Below are 16,523 nucleotides of genomic sequence, written 5' to 3'. Positions count from 1 at the left end.
ACTCTGCAAATAATGTACCTAGTGGAAATGTAAATCTCCCTTGCACCAGCACCAATCCCATAAGCAGTTGCATGGGGCACCTCAGCCTGGCCAGTGGGTCCATCCCCTGGCCCAGCTCTACTCCCAAAGGTGGCCCCTGATCTTGGGCCCCTGAGCACTCCCATTCCAGGATGGCTACAAGACAATGCTTTGACATAGTTCATTCATCTGTGAATTTTATAGACACAGGGACATTTTCCTATGCAAACCTTACTACGACAGCCTTTTTTCCCCCATCCCTCCATGAGATTGCTTCCAGTGGGCCAGCAGTGATGCTCACTGCCACAGCAATCACAGCCACAGTCCCTCATTTTTTCCCCAGGCTGAATTTTTCAAAATATGTCCCTGAAGGGGATGTCTTCAAATAGCTTAGAACTGAATTCAGCAACTCACTTCTTGACCCTGGAACATGGAGGACTTAAGTCAGCAAGTCTGCAATGTCTTGTTACTACAGAATTCTTCACTTAAAAAAAAGTCATGGACAGTATGATGTTTGAGAGATTTACTTAATCATGGCATTAGAACATCTCCCCTCATTTACAGCAAACAGCTTGGCAAAGACCACAGCTGATGTAGCAGTTGCTTTATTTGCTTTCTCTAAAGTTAAAACAGAAATTGAGGCCTTCCTTTTCTGCATCAGATGTAGTGGCAATTTAGAAAAGATCTTCCTTCCCTGGCAGAAGTATATCAATAGATCAATTTGTTTTCCTCAGAGGTTTCTGTTACACCTAATTAAAAATTAAATTTTTACAGATTTTTTTGGAGCAAGGGGAGGAGGGCCTTTGGTGTTGGGGGCTTTTCTCCTCTGTTGTTATTCCCTACAACCCAGTAATGAGAAGCTCACCATAGCCAAATCTGAACACTACAGCCAAGCACGAGCTGCTGCTTTTGTTGCTGCTGTGCCCCTTGTATTTTGAACTGCACTACTGCTCAGCACTGTAGTGCATATGCCCACACAACTGCTGCCAGCACCTAAGTCACTGGGAAATTAAAAACAAAGCTGTGACTCAGAAAAATGCTAATCAAATCAGAAAAAAATATAATATGCAAAAAAAAAGAGTAAACCTCAAGTAACTCAAAGCCCAAAGGACAATAAACATCCAAGAAACCCACCATGTTTCTATGGGATATTCTTCATTAAAATGGCATCATCTATCACCAGCTCTTTGTGGAAAAATTGCTGGAGGTGACTTATTGATATGTCCCCCTCTTAAGGGAAGGTAAACCTCCAGGGTGGAATGCAGTGGATATACAAGAAATCTGTTCCATAATAATTCCCTAAGCAACATAACCTGCAGCCTTAGATGTTAGCAACACCAGGGGAGCTTGGTATGCTGACTCTGAGAAACAACATGGAGGGTGGAGCAGAGTGGAGACACCGTGGCGAGGCTCTGTGACATCACTGCAGGGATGGGGAACTGGAACTACTGGAACAAGAATGGAAGGTCCCTGCATTGAATCCACTGAAGCAAAGAGGTGAAATAATGGGGGTTCTGTCAACACTACTGTCTTACTTCTGATTTATATCATAAGTGCCCGGTTCTGGAGTAGTGACACGCTAAATCATGTCCTCTGGGTGAACTTTGTTCATTATAATACCAAAACACATCTCCATCCCAAAAGCTACCCGCCTTCAAGGTATGAGCACCCCTCACTGAGCATGCGCTCTGATTTTTCTCTAGCATATACCTTTAAAAGTAAAGCGAGGAGATTTTACACCTGTAGTGTTGCTACATATCAAGGTGCCGCGATTAGATCACTGGTCGGCCCGGACCAGGGAAGAGACAGGTAACACACATGGTGTGAGCGTCAACTCCGTCTTTTATTGCGCAGTTAATTCCTTTTATACTAACAACAGTAGGTGGGATTACTGATATGTCATAGGGAGGCGACGACTAGCCTTCTACCTTTCCGTGACATCGCGAGATCTTCCGAACGCCGTACCCTACATTTCCCCCTCCTCATGTCCAACTAGCTCCTATTGGTTACACACACTATTCACACATTATTCATGCACTGTCCACGCGTCCAGTTGCACTTAATGATTGGTTGTATCAACACTGTACACGCGCATAAACATAAAATATAATTGGCTAGACTAACTAAAACATACAAGACTTGTTTCAGTCTAATTGGTCAAGATAAACTGCCGAATTGAGGTTGTTTGTGCCAAGTTCTCTTTATCGTGGAATGCACACCTGTGTTTTTCTAATTGGTATCTTTCTTATTTTTGTCGTCTTGTTTATTCTGTTCAAGGCCTTCTAAAGGTGTCTGGAATGCTCTTGTGACCGTTAGCTAAATATGTTCCCACAACAATTCCCCCTCCCTTTTTCTATAAAAAGAGCATTAACAGATTTAGTCACCACCATCCGCGAACTCAGCCCAGCAATCGGTAGGTGCCAGCTTCACGTGGGCGTCCCCACAGAGGCAACCATGGCCTTGCCGTACACCAGCCCGATGCTCTTCGGAAAATCCCGGTATTTGTACATTTGCAGAGGAACAGATTTCAGCACACGTGGCCAGCGGGTGCTAAAATTCGCCTCGGTTGAAACATGGGGAGCCTATGGCACATGCGGTCGCTGGCCAGGCGTGCCGCACGAGTCATAGCCATCCTGTCTATTGGTTCACGGGCTTTGTGATGTGGTTGCAGTGCACAGAGAATCTTGACCTGTTATGTTGGCTAAGGTGACCTACAAGATCTATGAACACAATTAATTAAACACAGTAAAAGCAACATTATACCTAATAAAATACACAAGAATAAAAGAAACCCCGATTTTTAACAAAGATACAAACCAACTCCTAAGTCCCCATCCCGCAGCTGAATGCTCCAAGCCAAAATGACAGTTTTCTTAATTGCTATAAAGGTCTTGCAGCGCCTTCTTGCTTCTGCAGTTCTGTTATCTTGTTTATTAATTGCTCCAGCGTCAGAAATTCGTAGCAGATACCCAAGACGTCACAAGCCAGGAAAGGATAACAGCAATCTGTAAAGAAAAACACTCAAACACTACAAGGTTAGGGCAGGACGAACCATACGACTAGGGACCCATTTCAGTAGCCCTTCAGGCGTCTGTACACAGGCGTACCCCGGCCCGAGGCAACGCAGCTCAAACGGTCCGTCCCATTGGCGTGTCTGGGGATCACGCACACGGACCAACGGGTAGGGGCCTTTCTCTTCCGTAGTCGTAAAATGTCGTTGCGCCGTCATCTGGTCCAGGTCCCCCCGAATTGTCTGATTTAATGAAGTTAACGCAGTTAACAGGAGACGCTGTGTACGGAGAACAGGTGAATTATCCCGTAAGCAGGAGGGCTCCGCCTGGTCCCCCTCCCTAAGCCGATCTAGCAGGGTCTTTAAGGTTCGATGTGCTCGTTCTACAATGGCCTGGCCGGTGCTGTTATAAGGAATGCCATGTACAAGGGCTATACCCCAGATTGCACAAAATCGTTTCACCTTTTCCGCAGTATAAGCTGTACCATTATCCGTCTTGATCTGTCGTGGAATCTCCAGTTGGGCTATGCAAGCACGCCAGTGTTGTACAACCGCCAAGCTATTCTGCTTCCTGTGCGCTGTAGCGAGAATATATTTACTATAGGTGTCTATGGTAACATGCAAATACTGTAGTGGCTTAAAGGGAGCGTACTCCGGTCCACTCATGTTGACTGCGGGCTACTTATGCTAACTCTAAATAATCAGGCTCAAAGAAATGTTCCCCCATTTTCCATGAAATCTCCCACAATTTCCCTTTTTTTTTTTTTTTTTTTTTTTCCCGTGCAAGATTCCCTTTATTTCACAAAAGAATCCAACTTATATATGTTTCAACAAAGATCCAGAAAGTACTAACGACTCACAGCCAATACTACTAGCACAGGAGGGCATATCTGACCCAGCTGGGATGTTTGCCAGTCCTCAGAACAGTTAAAGATAAAAACATTCCATAGACATACTCGTGACTGTCTTCAGCCACATCTTCCCAGGCCTACACAAGGCCATCCTCCAACCTGACCTTGTGAAACTAGTTCTTCAAGGCTTGGCAAACATGCAGCACAACAAGTTCTAACGGTCACTCTTGAAAACAAATGCCAGGTGTTCCGAGCTGCTCCCACATCGCCCCCTTTTTTGTTTAGGAACATCAGATTCACGAGGAAGGCAGCGAGGACTCTAGCTTCGAACTGACGCAATCCTCGTACTGCTCCTCAGGTGATTCTGATTGCTGCAAACACACAAATGATTAATAATTCTCCAATAGCAATATAAATTCAGATATACAAATTTAAACCTTCAAATCATGTTTTTGGATTTAAGCATTCAACAGTATTAGACAATTCTTTGAAAAACACCTTATTCTGCTAATTTCGTATATTTCCCATTTGATCTTGTAATATCTGTGCAAGGTCTTAGGTCTCTCCTGCAATATTAGTAGCAAATGCACCTTGCAAATGTGCCTTCACCTAATTCCAATCACATACACTTTCATTCCCTTGTAAAGGAGTTACACAGAGCCCTTGTTTTTGAAATTCCCAATTGCAATGTAATTTCATTCTATTTTATAATGCATTTTGTCTATGTGATGGGTTGATCCTGGCTGGACACCAGTCACCTACCATAGCTATCCTATCACTCTCTCCTCCACAGCTGGACAGGGGAACGGGAAATGAGGTTTTGCGGTTAGTTCATCACACATTATCTCTGTCACTTCATCCTCCTCAGTGGCAGCACTCATCACACTCTTCCCCTGTTCCAGCGTGGGATCTCTCCCACGGGAGACAGTCCTCCACGAAGATCTTCAGCATGGGTCCCCTCCACAGCGTGCAGTCCTTCAGGAGCACACTGCTCCAGCGTGGACCTCCATAGACCGCAGGGGAATGACCCTTCTCACCATGGTCTTCACCACGGGCTGCAGGGGAATCTCTGCTCCGGCGCCTGGAGCATCTCCTCCCCCTCCTTCTGCACTGACCTTGGTGTCTGCAGGGTTACTTGTCTTACATGTTCTCACTCTTCAGCTGCCATGTCTGTGTGTTCCGCAACCGCATCTCTCTTCCCCCTCTCCAGCCGTTTGTTTTCATTAATTTAATTTTTTTTTTCCTGTCTCTTCCTCTCTCTCTCTCTCTTTTTTTTTTTAAATTATTTTTATGCAAGCCAAGTTACATGAAATGCTTTTGCAATCATACGTTCAACTATTTTATGATACGTAGTACAATCATTACAACTGCTAATATTACAATTAAAATAACTAAGCCATGCATAAGCAAATCTTTCAACCATCCCGTAATTCTCAAACTTGTTAGCCATCCAGTTAAACCTGTGTCAGTTATCGTGAGCCTTTTACTGTGAATCATATTGATATCGGGTGTTAGTAACGCAAGTCGTCCGAGGCTACATGGCCTCCTGTTAAGTTTCCATGGAATTCCCCTCCCACGCTCTATTCCCACAAATTAAAAACATCCGCATAGGTAAAGCAGCTGGAATAGAAAAAAGAGTGTGATATTCTGGAATAGATATAGTTACACCAAGCTGTAGCATTTCTATATACAGGCAAAATAGCATTTACATTCTGACCCTTTCGAGTGGTGTTATGGGTGTAATTAAACATCACACAGGGATTCATGATGACTGATCCTAAGAACTCTACTCTTGAGGTTCTTGCATTTCTTGAGGCAGGTGTGCATACAACAGGAAAAGTAAACATGGTATCTCCTTGCTGTAGAGCTTTTCTTCGACAGCATTGCATCAAACTATGTGTATTTTTTCCCAAATTATTAAGTGAAGCGTCATGGATTAGACAGAGGCACAGAGTTAGAGGGAGTAGCAGGAGAAGGAGATACAGGCAGTGCAGCAAAGCCAGGTTCCGTTGTAAGTTCTGCAGACCCTGGAGAGGGAGTACCAGGCGATTGGGGTGGGGGGGTGGGGGACGGCGGCGGCACGGCAGCGGTCCCGGCCGCGCAGAGGCCGCGGCAGGCAGCGGTGGAGGTAATGAGGGATATAAATGCGGCTCTTTTTCAGAGTCCACCCTGCCTGATACAAAAGAATTATTATCGGAATCAGAATCCTGCTCGTTAGCGGCCTGCTTACAGACTGCCTCCTCAAAAGCAGTATCAGGCTGTACCCGCCTGCAAAACTTGTTGCAAGGCCGCCACTATCGGACGCGCTTCCCGGTGTTGCTCTCTCTCCAGTACCTGGCGTATCATGTTACCTAGGGACGAACCCGCTGGCAAATGAGAGACAAGCGCTGCGCTCTGTGGGTTAGCTTGAGCCCTAGCACATTCAAGCACAGTCGCCTCTTTAGCCGCCTCCGGGAGGTTTGCCGCCTGCACAGCAAGCTGAAGCCGATCTAAAAAGGCAGTAAACCTCTCGGCAATCCCCTGCGGAACTTTCACGCAAGGGGGGTCCGCTCTATCCATGGCCGCGACACGCCCAAGAGCGGCCAAGGCAGTTGTTGCAACTGCCGTAAAGTCACGCCCGCGTATGCCCTGTGCCTGTGCCTGAGGCGTTGCAAACCGTCCCTCCCCATGAGCTGCCGAACCACCCGCCGCAACTCCTCTCATGGATACTGGGGGGGGGGGGGCGCACCAGGTCCCGCTGGTGCCGCCTCTGCAGGAAAAACCTCCGTCTCCGCCGCACCCTCCGTGCCCATGTCCGCGATCAAAGACGGACCACTCTGCGAGCCCCGCTCCACGGCCGCCCGCTCCGTCTGAGTCCGACCCGCTGTCCCCGAGGGCGCTGTCCCCGCTGTCCCCGAGGGCGCTGTCCCCGCTGCTCCCGAGGCGGCGCTGCACCCGCAGACGCAGCAGCTCGCGCCGCCAGCCAGCACGCCTCAGCCTCCCGTCCCGCCGCGACCACCTGCTCCACCTTCCCCCAACTCTGCGATCGTTCAGCAGCTCCGCGCTCGGATCGGAGCAAGGACTCCCGAATCTCTCCCCAATTTGGGGGGCTCAAAACTCATCTAGGAAACTCAATGTCCCCCCGGCGCAGCATCCATTGGATGCATTCGCCCGTGGGGCCCCTCCTAATCGAACCGCGGGCACCCGCCTCATCAGCTAACACCTTTAATACCTTAATCGCTTGCGCAAGCTCCATCGTCGCCTGTGCGGCCGATCACGTCGGGGTCACCACTATGTAGCAGTGCTACATATCAAGGTGCCGCGATTAGATCACTGGTCGGCCCGGACCAGGGAAGAGACAGATAACACACATGGTGTGAGTGCCAACTCCGTCCTTTATTGCGCAGTTAATTCCTTTTATACTAACAACGGTAGGTGGGATTACTGATATGTCATAGGGAGGCGACGACTAGCCTTCTACCTTTCCGTGACATCGCGAGATCTTCCGAACGCCGTACCCTACATACACCAATCATAATAAAGGTATGTATGACTAGAGTCACTCAAGCTCCACCTAAAAATAAGAAAATAGTATAAAATGGCTTAAGGGAGGAGGAATGCTAGGGAAGACACCATTATAGACAAGTTGGGAGCACATCGCTGACTTCTGGAATCAGACGATGGGCTGAACCTCTCTTCCCCCCCATAGGGATGCCTATTGGGTAAGATTTGAACACTTGGTTATACCGAGTGCTTCCCTGGGAAGCTTAGAAATCTCTAGAGTTTTTTTCCATAATTTAGTGTGCTTGTAGTCGACTGTATTATTCATTTTCTTGGTACTTGCACATGCTTTGCAGACAGTGTATTTATCACCAGCAATACAAAAGAATATGTATTTCTGATGCTTTAATAAACTGTTGTCCTGGTTTCAGCTGAGACAGAGTTAATTATCTTCCTAGTAGCTGGTACAGTGCTATGTTTTGAGTTCAGTATGAGAAGAATGTTGATAACACTGATGTTTTCAGTTGTTGCCAAGTAATGTTTAGTCTAAAGTCAAGGATTTTTCAGCTTCTCATGCCCAGCCAGCGAGAAAGCTGGAGGGGCACAAGAAGTTGGCACAGGACACAGCCAGGGCAGCTGACCCAAAGTGGCCAAAGGGGTATTCCATACCATGTGACGCCACATCTAGTGTATAAACTGGGGGGAGTGGGGGTGGGGGATGGCCACTCAGGGACTAGCTGGGTGTCGATCAGCAGATGGTGAGCAATTGCACTGCGCATCATTTGTACATTCCAATCCTTTTATCATTGCTGTTGTCATTTTATTAGTGTTATCATTATCATCATTAGTTTCTTCTTTTCTGTTCTATTAAACTGTTCTTATCTCAACCCCTGGGTTTTACTTCTTTTCCCGATTTTCTCCCCCATCCCACTGGGTGGGGAGGAGTGAGTGAGCAGCTGCGTGGTGCTTAGTTGCTGGCTGGAGTTAAACCATGACAACTGTACTTTTCATTAATCTAGCCATGATAGTTCCTTGGACGCAACCAAACTTCTTAAGTCTCGCCATTATAGTTTGTTGAACGTGACTAGATTGAAAGTACATTGCGCTGTTTGTGCATCCATAATCATGGTAGTTCAATATATTGAATGCGACCGGACTTATAGAGTTGAATTGGGCCCTTTAATGCAACGCTGTTACAGCAGTTAAAATAAAACCAGCTATGAACACATCAATATCTCAGACGTTACTGTTTCTTTCTTTCTTCCTATATGCACAACAAACTTAAAATAGATAATAAATGTATTAGCACTTGTTTTTTACAATGTATTGTTCCTGCCAGCCCAAGAAAAAAGCTTTTTAATGTGCAGTCTTCAGTTGAGTCTGGTTTTGGTCAGACCATCAGCTACTCTGTGAAATTCCCAACTCGGAGACTTTGGCTCTTTCCTGATTTCAGATTGCTTCCAGGTAGAGAGAAAGTTTCAACCTTCCCCCTCTCAGACCACCTTAGCAAATCAGGAGTGACCAAGGAGAGGGGGGACTCGTGCAGAGTGTGTGGTTTATCCTTCCTCTCACAGGTCGGTTAACAGACCATAGCAGGCCTTGAAGGGAGCGAAGTGGAAACATTCATGATTGCATTACTTTGGGAGCTTCATTTCTGAGGACCCTGCAGAAGCCAAAAGGCTTTCCATGCACACTGGGAGGGTGCCTGGCTAGACCAGTCTGGTGTTCCCAGCTATCAGCTTCTTCCCCAGCTTCCTCCTGACGGAAGGAGCACAGACCTCACCCCACACAGAAAAAACATGTGAACTTACTCCCATGCAGTATCTAATTAGTCTCAGTGGAAGGCGAATCTCAAAATGTCAGTTCCTGCAAGCCATGCTGACCTATACCAACTGAGGATCTGCTTTCTATAGGCTCTCAAGGGAACAGCATATGGATTGGATATGGATCAGCATATGACATTCTCCATCACAGCTGCCTGTTCAAGGAGAGCTGTAGTGTAAGGAGTGAATGGGGAAGTTAGCACTAGGTTGAAAACACTAAGTACTTCAATGTCTAAACATTATGTTTTAAGATAGTTCTATTTCAGCAATACCCAAGTCAGGAACTGGAGGCTCACTGTGAGACATGGTTGTTTCCCCACTAGGTACAGAGCAGTCTATAACACTGAGAACAGAACTTTTGCTTTTGCTCACTGTCTTTTGAGCCATTAATTTTTGCTTAGAGTTTTGAGTAATGAACACTAAAATGAGAGAAACACCCTACTGTATCCAGAAAGAGCAAAAGAAAGCAGAAACATGAGGAAAGCATTTACAGGATTGTTCCTTTATTTTTTGAAGTATGTTTTCAGAATGAGAATCTCATCTCAGACCTCCTCCATGACACATCTTGGAGACACATGGCTTCCACCAGCCTCTGTTTCGCATTACCAGTGGCCATAGCCAGATGCCCAAGCCAGCAGCAATTGCTGAAAGTCACAGCTGGGCTTCAGTCCCTAATACCCAGCTGAGTCTCTTTGGATAAGAACTCTTCAGAGTTTGCCAGTCTGTCATGCTTTGCCACTGCCCGTATGCAGAACTGCTGCATCCTTTTGGATCATGCTCAGCAGCATTAAAAAAGGACTCTGCCACTGCGGTCCTCTCATAATGCATACACCTTGCCAGGAGGTAGTGCAGGCAATGATATGCTTTGTATTGGGTCTAGCAGCCCTCATAGTGCTGTGCTTTGTATTTGTAGCTAGAAAGGTGTTGATAACACACCAGTGTTTTGGCTACTGCTGAGCAGTGCTTGCACAGCATCAAGGTTGTCTCTCCAACATTTCCCCCCTCTCACTGGCAGGCTGGGTGTGGGCAAGATCTTGGGAGGGGACATAGCCAGGACAGCTGACCCAAACTGACCAAACAGATATTCCATACCATATGACGTCAGCTCAGCAATAGAAGCTAAGAGAAAAGGGGGGGGGGGGAATTTGTTATTAAGGCGTTTGTCTTCTGGAGCAACTGCTATGTGTACTGAGGCCTTACTTCCCAGGAAGTGGCTGGACATCACCTGCTCATGGGAAGTAGAGAATAATTTTTTTTGTTTCCTTTACTTCTGCATGCAGCCTTTGCTTTTCTTTATTAAACTGCCTTTATCTCGACCCACGAGTTTTCATCTTATTTTCTCCCCCTGTCCTGTTGAGGAGAGGGAGTGAGGGGCTTGGTGGGCACCTGGTGTCCAGCCAAGGTCAACCTACCACACGTTTACTGTAGCATCTCGCACATTTCCAGCTGCTGACCAGTGTCAAGAGTTTTATAGCTTCTCCAAAACACAGACAGCAGGGCTGAGCTGTCCCTGCATCTCTTTCTGTTCATCAACCACCCTGAGTGATAGGATGGGGAGAGGGGAAAAGAAACCTGCTCCTCCACAGTTACAATTTGGTTACAATTTGAATTTCCCCTTCAAAGCACATGTGTGAGTATTCTCACACATTCTTTTCATTTGCATGGACAAGGAAAGATCTTGTATCAACTGCATTGATAATAACATTAGTTACCATATGATTAGCTAGTTAAGCTACTAAATCTCCAGTTGAAATGGATATTTCAGTGTTGACTAATATCTTGAAAATAACCTCCTTCCTTGTTAGAGAATCACATTCTGGGATGGACAAACTTTCAGGACAAAGGAAGGAGAATTTATTGGCTAATTATATGGCTAGTAATCTGAACCAGTTAAATACATCAAAAAATTCTGTAAAAGTGAAACGATTTGCAGTATGTGGGATCAGGTGTGCTGCTGTGATGAGATGCAGGCTGTAAAGGGACCACATTTACTATGGACATGTGGGTCTTGGTTCAGTGAAGTGCTTAAATATATGCCTCACTTTTTGAACGTGCTGGAAGTGTTTGGCTGTGCCAGGCTGTGGGATCTGGGCTGTGGGTGCTGCTGCCAGTCAGTAAATGCACAGGCCCATGACAGGGCTACAGCAACGAGTAGCAGGAGAGGAGATGTCTTGCATTGCCCACATTGGGTAGGCAGCAGCTCCCATACCCTGGCACAGCCTGGCCTGTCCCCAGATATTTAGTGCAGGTGCCATTCCCTGGCCAGCACCTGCCCTTGGGATCAATAGGCACTACTGGAGACACAAAACATGAGCAGCAAGAAGGACCGATGGGGCAATGCATCACCTGTGCTGGCACGAAGGCATCATGCCTGCTTATGCAGAGATAGGTGTGCTTTCTTTGCCCCCCACACCTTTGCCAGAGGAGTGCAAGTCTGTGCATTAAAATAACAATAATGAGAGTAGGAGACTGTTTTCCCATTGATAAAAGTGCTGAATTAGGCAACACATAAACAAAAGGGCCAGTGCTGCAGAGAGAAATATTGTGAGGAATCCCTGTTCTGCCCTGATTGCAATCAGATGGATAACTTGTCATATTTCATTCTCCAGTCAAATCTGCTCTGTATTGGGTTTGCGTGGCAAGATTTTGGTAGCAGGAGGGCTACGGGGGTGGCTTCTGCGAGAAGCTGCTAGAAGCTTCCCCTATGTCTGACAGAGCCAATGCCAGCTGGCTCCAAGATGGACCCACCGCTGACCAAGGCCAACCCAATCAGCAATGGTGGTAGCATCTCTGTGATAACATACTTAAGAAGGGAAAAAAGTTGCTGCAGGACAGAAACTGCAGCCGGAGAGGAGTGAAACAACTCTGCAGACACCAAGGTCAGTGAAGAAGGAGGGGGAGGAGGTGCTCCAGGTGCTGGAGCAGAGATTCCCCTGCAGCCCGTGGTGAAGACCATGGTGAGGCAGGCTGTCCCCCTGCAGCCCATGGAGGACCACAGTGGAGCAGATCTCCACCTGCAGCCCATGGAGGACCCCACGCCAGAGCAGGTGGATGCCCCCAAAGGAGGCTGTGACCCCGTGGGAAGCCCATGCTGGAGCAGGCTCCTGGCAGCACCTGTGGACCCGTGGAGAGAGGAGTCCACATTGGAGCAGGTTTTCTGGCAGGACTTGTGACCCTGTGGGGGACCCATGCTGGAACAGTGTGCTCCTGAAGGACTGCACCCTGTGGAAAGGACCTGTGCTGGAGCAGTTCATGAAGAACTGCAGCCCATGGGAAGGACCCACGTTGGAGAAGTTGGTGGAGAACTGTCTCCCATGGGAGGGACCCCACCCTGGAGCAGGGGAAGAGTGTGAGGAGTCCTGCCCCTGAGGAGGAAGGAGCGGCAGAGACAACGTGTGACGAACTGACCGCAACCCCCATTCCCTGTCCCCCTGCACCACTCGGGGGGAGGAGGTAGAGAATCTGGGAGTGAAGCTGTGCCCAGGAAGAAGGGAGGGGTGGAGGGAAGGTGTTTTGAGATTTGGTTTTATTTCTCATTACCCTACTCTGGTTGATTGGCATTAAATTAAGTTAATTTTCCCCAAGCTGAGTCTGTTTTGCCTGTGATGGTAATTAGTGAGTGATCTCTCCCTGTCCTTATATTGACTCATGAGCCTTTTGTTATATTTTCTCTCCTCTGTCCAGCTGAGGGTGGAAGTGATAGAGTGGCTTTGGTGGGCATCTGGCATCCAGCCAGGGTCAACCCACCACAACTGTAATTCTGACAATGTCTGGTATCTAATGCTTTATTAATTTTGAATTTTTTTGCTCGCTTCAGTGCAAATGACCAGCTATCACTGGGGAAAATTAGAAAATTCTTTCTGTTGTCTCACATTTTATTAACCTCCCCTCTGCCCTCTGACACTTATGCCTGCAAAAATTTTCTTTCTGAGGATTTGTTGCCATGTCTGGCAATTTACTTTTTCCCTTTCTGGAGACAAAGGCATATTTAAAATATGACACTCCCAAAGTGTGTGTGCTCAAGCATGTCCAGCCAACAGATGCAAGGCACCATGGCACGACGCAGTTTGGGAGAACATTAAGACATAGTAGCCAAGCCTAAAGCAAGCAATTATCTGCAACTGTAGTCTTGGGTATGAGTACCAGAAATTACTTCTACAGCTGAGCCTAAGCATAAAAACTTTGCAATGGGCCAGATTGCAGGAAGACAGTCCTCTCTCTTTTCCCCTCCCTCTCCTTTTCTTTTTCTTTATCCTTGAGAAAGGAAATCCTTAAACACAGAGATAAAGGGAAGTGGGCCAGATACTGAGCGCACAAGGGGCTGGTGGTCCGGAGTATGGCACGTCGCTCCTCCTGGGGAGAAGGCCCATGGAAGGGGATAGGTATCAGACCTCCTTGCTGTCCCAGGACGAAGACATCATTTGTGTGGCAATGAGTAGCTGCAAATGTTTATGGGGACTGAGACCCGAGAGGGCACCAGTGTAGGGAGCTTTTCCCCTTGTTCCAACGTGCTCCCCTCTGCTCCCACCAGAGCCATTTCCTCCTCGGGAGCTTGGTGACAACCATCAGGAAAGAAAAGAGGTAGCTGGGTGCTTTCACTAGGCATTTAAAAGGATTTTTTGGTGTCAGCTTCCAACAACCAGTTTAAAAAATGGAGACCTATTACCTCACCAGCTTGTGGGAAATTAGCCTGGATAATGCCATTGATGCTAATAAATGCACAAATCTCCTTGTGAAAGAGAGAATGCCCACCCAAAACCTCATGGACACCCAGGTGGGGGAGCAGCAGCAGCAGATGCTTTTGTCAACAAGACCTGAAGGCTCAGAGCATTAGCAGCTACGATTTTCCCGGGCCCCCTTTAAATAAAGAGTTGAGGTGATTTTTATGTGAATCATGCCCTCTGTTGATGCAGCTGAAACACTTCACCGAGGTGCTGATGTTATTAGCTGAAGTGTGGCTGCTTTTGTAAGCCATGTTATTTAGGAAAGGGGTTCTTTTTTGTTTGGTTTTTAATGATACATTTCGAGTGAGTCCATAACAGACACCTCCTGACAAGGATTGGGCAGGAATGCACTAACCTGAAAAAAGTTTTCCTCGTCACTACTTATGAATTTCCCCCCTGGGATGAGTGTAAGACAAGCAGGGCTGTGTGAATGCCTCCCTCTGGCATCCACACACCTGAGATAAAAATAGCAGTGGCCTGAGAAAGCAGGAGTGGACAAGGCCAACCACTGCCATGTGTACAAGTTGCTCGTTTGGAGGGTTTCAGTGTCTGGATACTTCAGGCTTAAAGCCTCGGTTTCACAAAGCTAATGAGTGAGAGGAGCAGACCAGCCCTTGGTCACTGCAATTCCAAGGCTTTCCTGGCCCAAATACCCTAAAAAGAAATGTTTAGATTTTCTCACTACATTTTATTTAGCAGTCTCTGTCATAATGAGCGAGGCAGATAAGACAAACAAGGAATCAGGAAAGATGTTCCCACTACCTTTAACACCATCTGACCAGAAGCGACTCTTTTACCAAAACCTTATTATTTGCACTGAATTAAAAAATGGAGCAGGAATGAGAGGAAGCTTTTTATAATAAATTCAGAATTCACAAAGTATCTGTATTTCCTGATTCAGACATTTGTCTTTTCCAAATTATGCTTCTAACAAATATTTTCTCTGAAAAGAAATCAGAGGAGGCAATAAAACTGTACGTGTCTTACCAAATGAAATATTCCATATGGCAATACAAAATACCTGCGACTTTTTCCTTAAGTACTGTTCTTTAAGCAAGAATCTCTTAGAAAGCATGTTATTTCCCTAGCATTTTTCACTCTGCTAACCAGGAATGCAAGACTGGCTTGCCTGCTGTCAGACACAACCCTCCAAGCACTCTTTCTGTCTCTCTGCCCTCTAGCCTTTTCTATCCAGACCCCAGTGTTGTGTTCATTATGGAGATTTTGCACAGCATTCACCTCAAGCCTTTCTAAAGTTTCACTGCCTAGAGCCAACCTCCTCTTTCCTAAATTTTTTGAACCCCTTTATTCTAATTACCTTCACACCACCATTTTCTTTCCCGCTTTTTCCTAAGTTTGTCACACTTGCTGTAGCTGTAAGTCACTCTTCCCAGCAATCAGCCATAGATGGGTTATTTAATATCCTCTGATAAGCAGAATTTTTTATTACAAACACTGATTTGAAATCTTGGTGTATTTCTTGGATTTGAGTTTCAAGCAGATTGGCTGCAGGGTATTTACACAGACACACACTTGCATGGATAAAATCTGAGGAGTTCTGTAAAGAATTGCTATTTCCATCTGTCATGGTTTAACCCCAGCCATCAACTAAGCACCACGCAGCCACTCACTCACTCCCCCCACACCCAGTAAGATGGGGGAGAGCATTGGAAAAAAAAAAGTAAAACTCATGGGTTGAGATAAGAATAGTTTAATAGAACAGAAAAGAAGAAACTAATAATGATAATAACAACAATAATAAAATGACAATAATAATAAAAGGACTGGAATATAAAAAACAAGTGATGAAAAATGCAATTACTCACCACCCACCGACCGATGCCCAGTTAGTTCCCAAACGGCGGTCCCCCCAGCCCCACTACCCCCAGTTTATATACTAGACATGACATCACATGGTATGGAATACCCCTTTGGCCACTTTGGGTCAGCTGCCCTGGCTGTGTCCCCTCCCAACTTCTTGTGCCCCTCTAGCCATCTTGCTGGCTGGGCATGAGAAGCTGAAAAATCCTTGACTTTAGACTAAACACTACTTAGCAACAACTGAAAACATCAGTGTGTTATCAACATTCTTGTCATACTGAACCCAAAACATAGCACTATACCAGCTACTAGGAAGACAATTAACTCTATCCCAGCTGAAACCAGGACAGTATCCACCCCTCATTCTATACCACTGATGTCACGATCAGTTCCCATACTTTCCAATACATCCTAATCAATCATCATCACCACCTTTTCCATCCTTTGAGAGTATGTACGGAGAACTTGAGATTTTGCAGAACAGGAATATAATGGTCTGTTGGTGGAACTGTAGAGCAGCCAAGGAATTTGGGGAATCTGACCTTGTAGAGCTAACACAGCAGGAACCGCAACCAAGCGCCTGATCGGCCTTGTAACATCTTTGTTATCTGCAAGGCACCTGATTGGCACGTGAAGACCAGGGTACTGCTAGCCGCTGGTCTGGCGTGTGCACAGCAGCCCTGGACCAATGGGAGTTACGAATGCGGCGTGTGCAGAACGCCTGGCCAGCGGGTGCATGCGCTGAGAGCACCTTGTGTTGTGACACAAAGTTGGCAAGCGGGACGTGTTTCGACAC

The sequence above is a fragment of the Aquila chrysaetos genome (assembly GCF_900496995.4).
Source record: "Aquila chrysaetos chrysaetos chromosome W unlocalized genomic scaffold, bAquChr1.4 W_unloc_2, whole genome shotgun sequence".
In the NCBI taxonomy this organism is placed as follows: domain Eukaryota; kingdom Metazoa; phylum Chordata; class Aves; order Accipitriformes; family Accipitridae; genus Aquila; species Aquila chrysaetos.
This window is presented reverse-complemented; position numbering follows the sequence as displayed.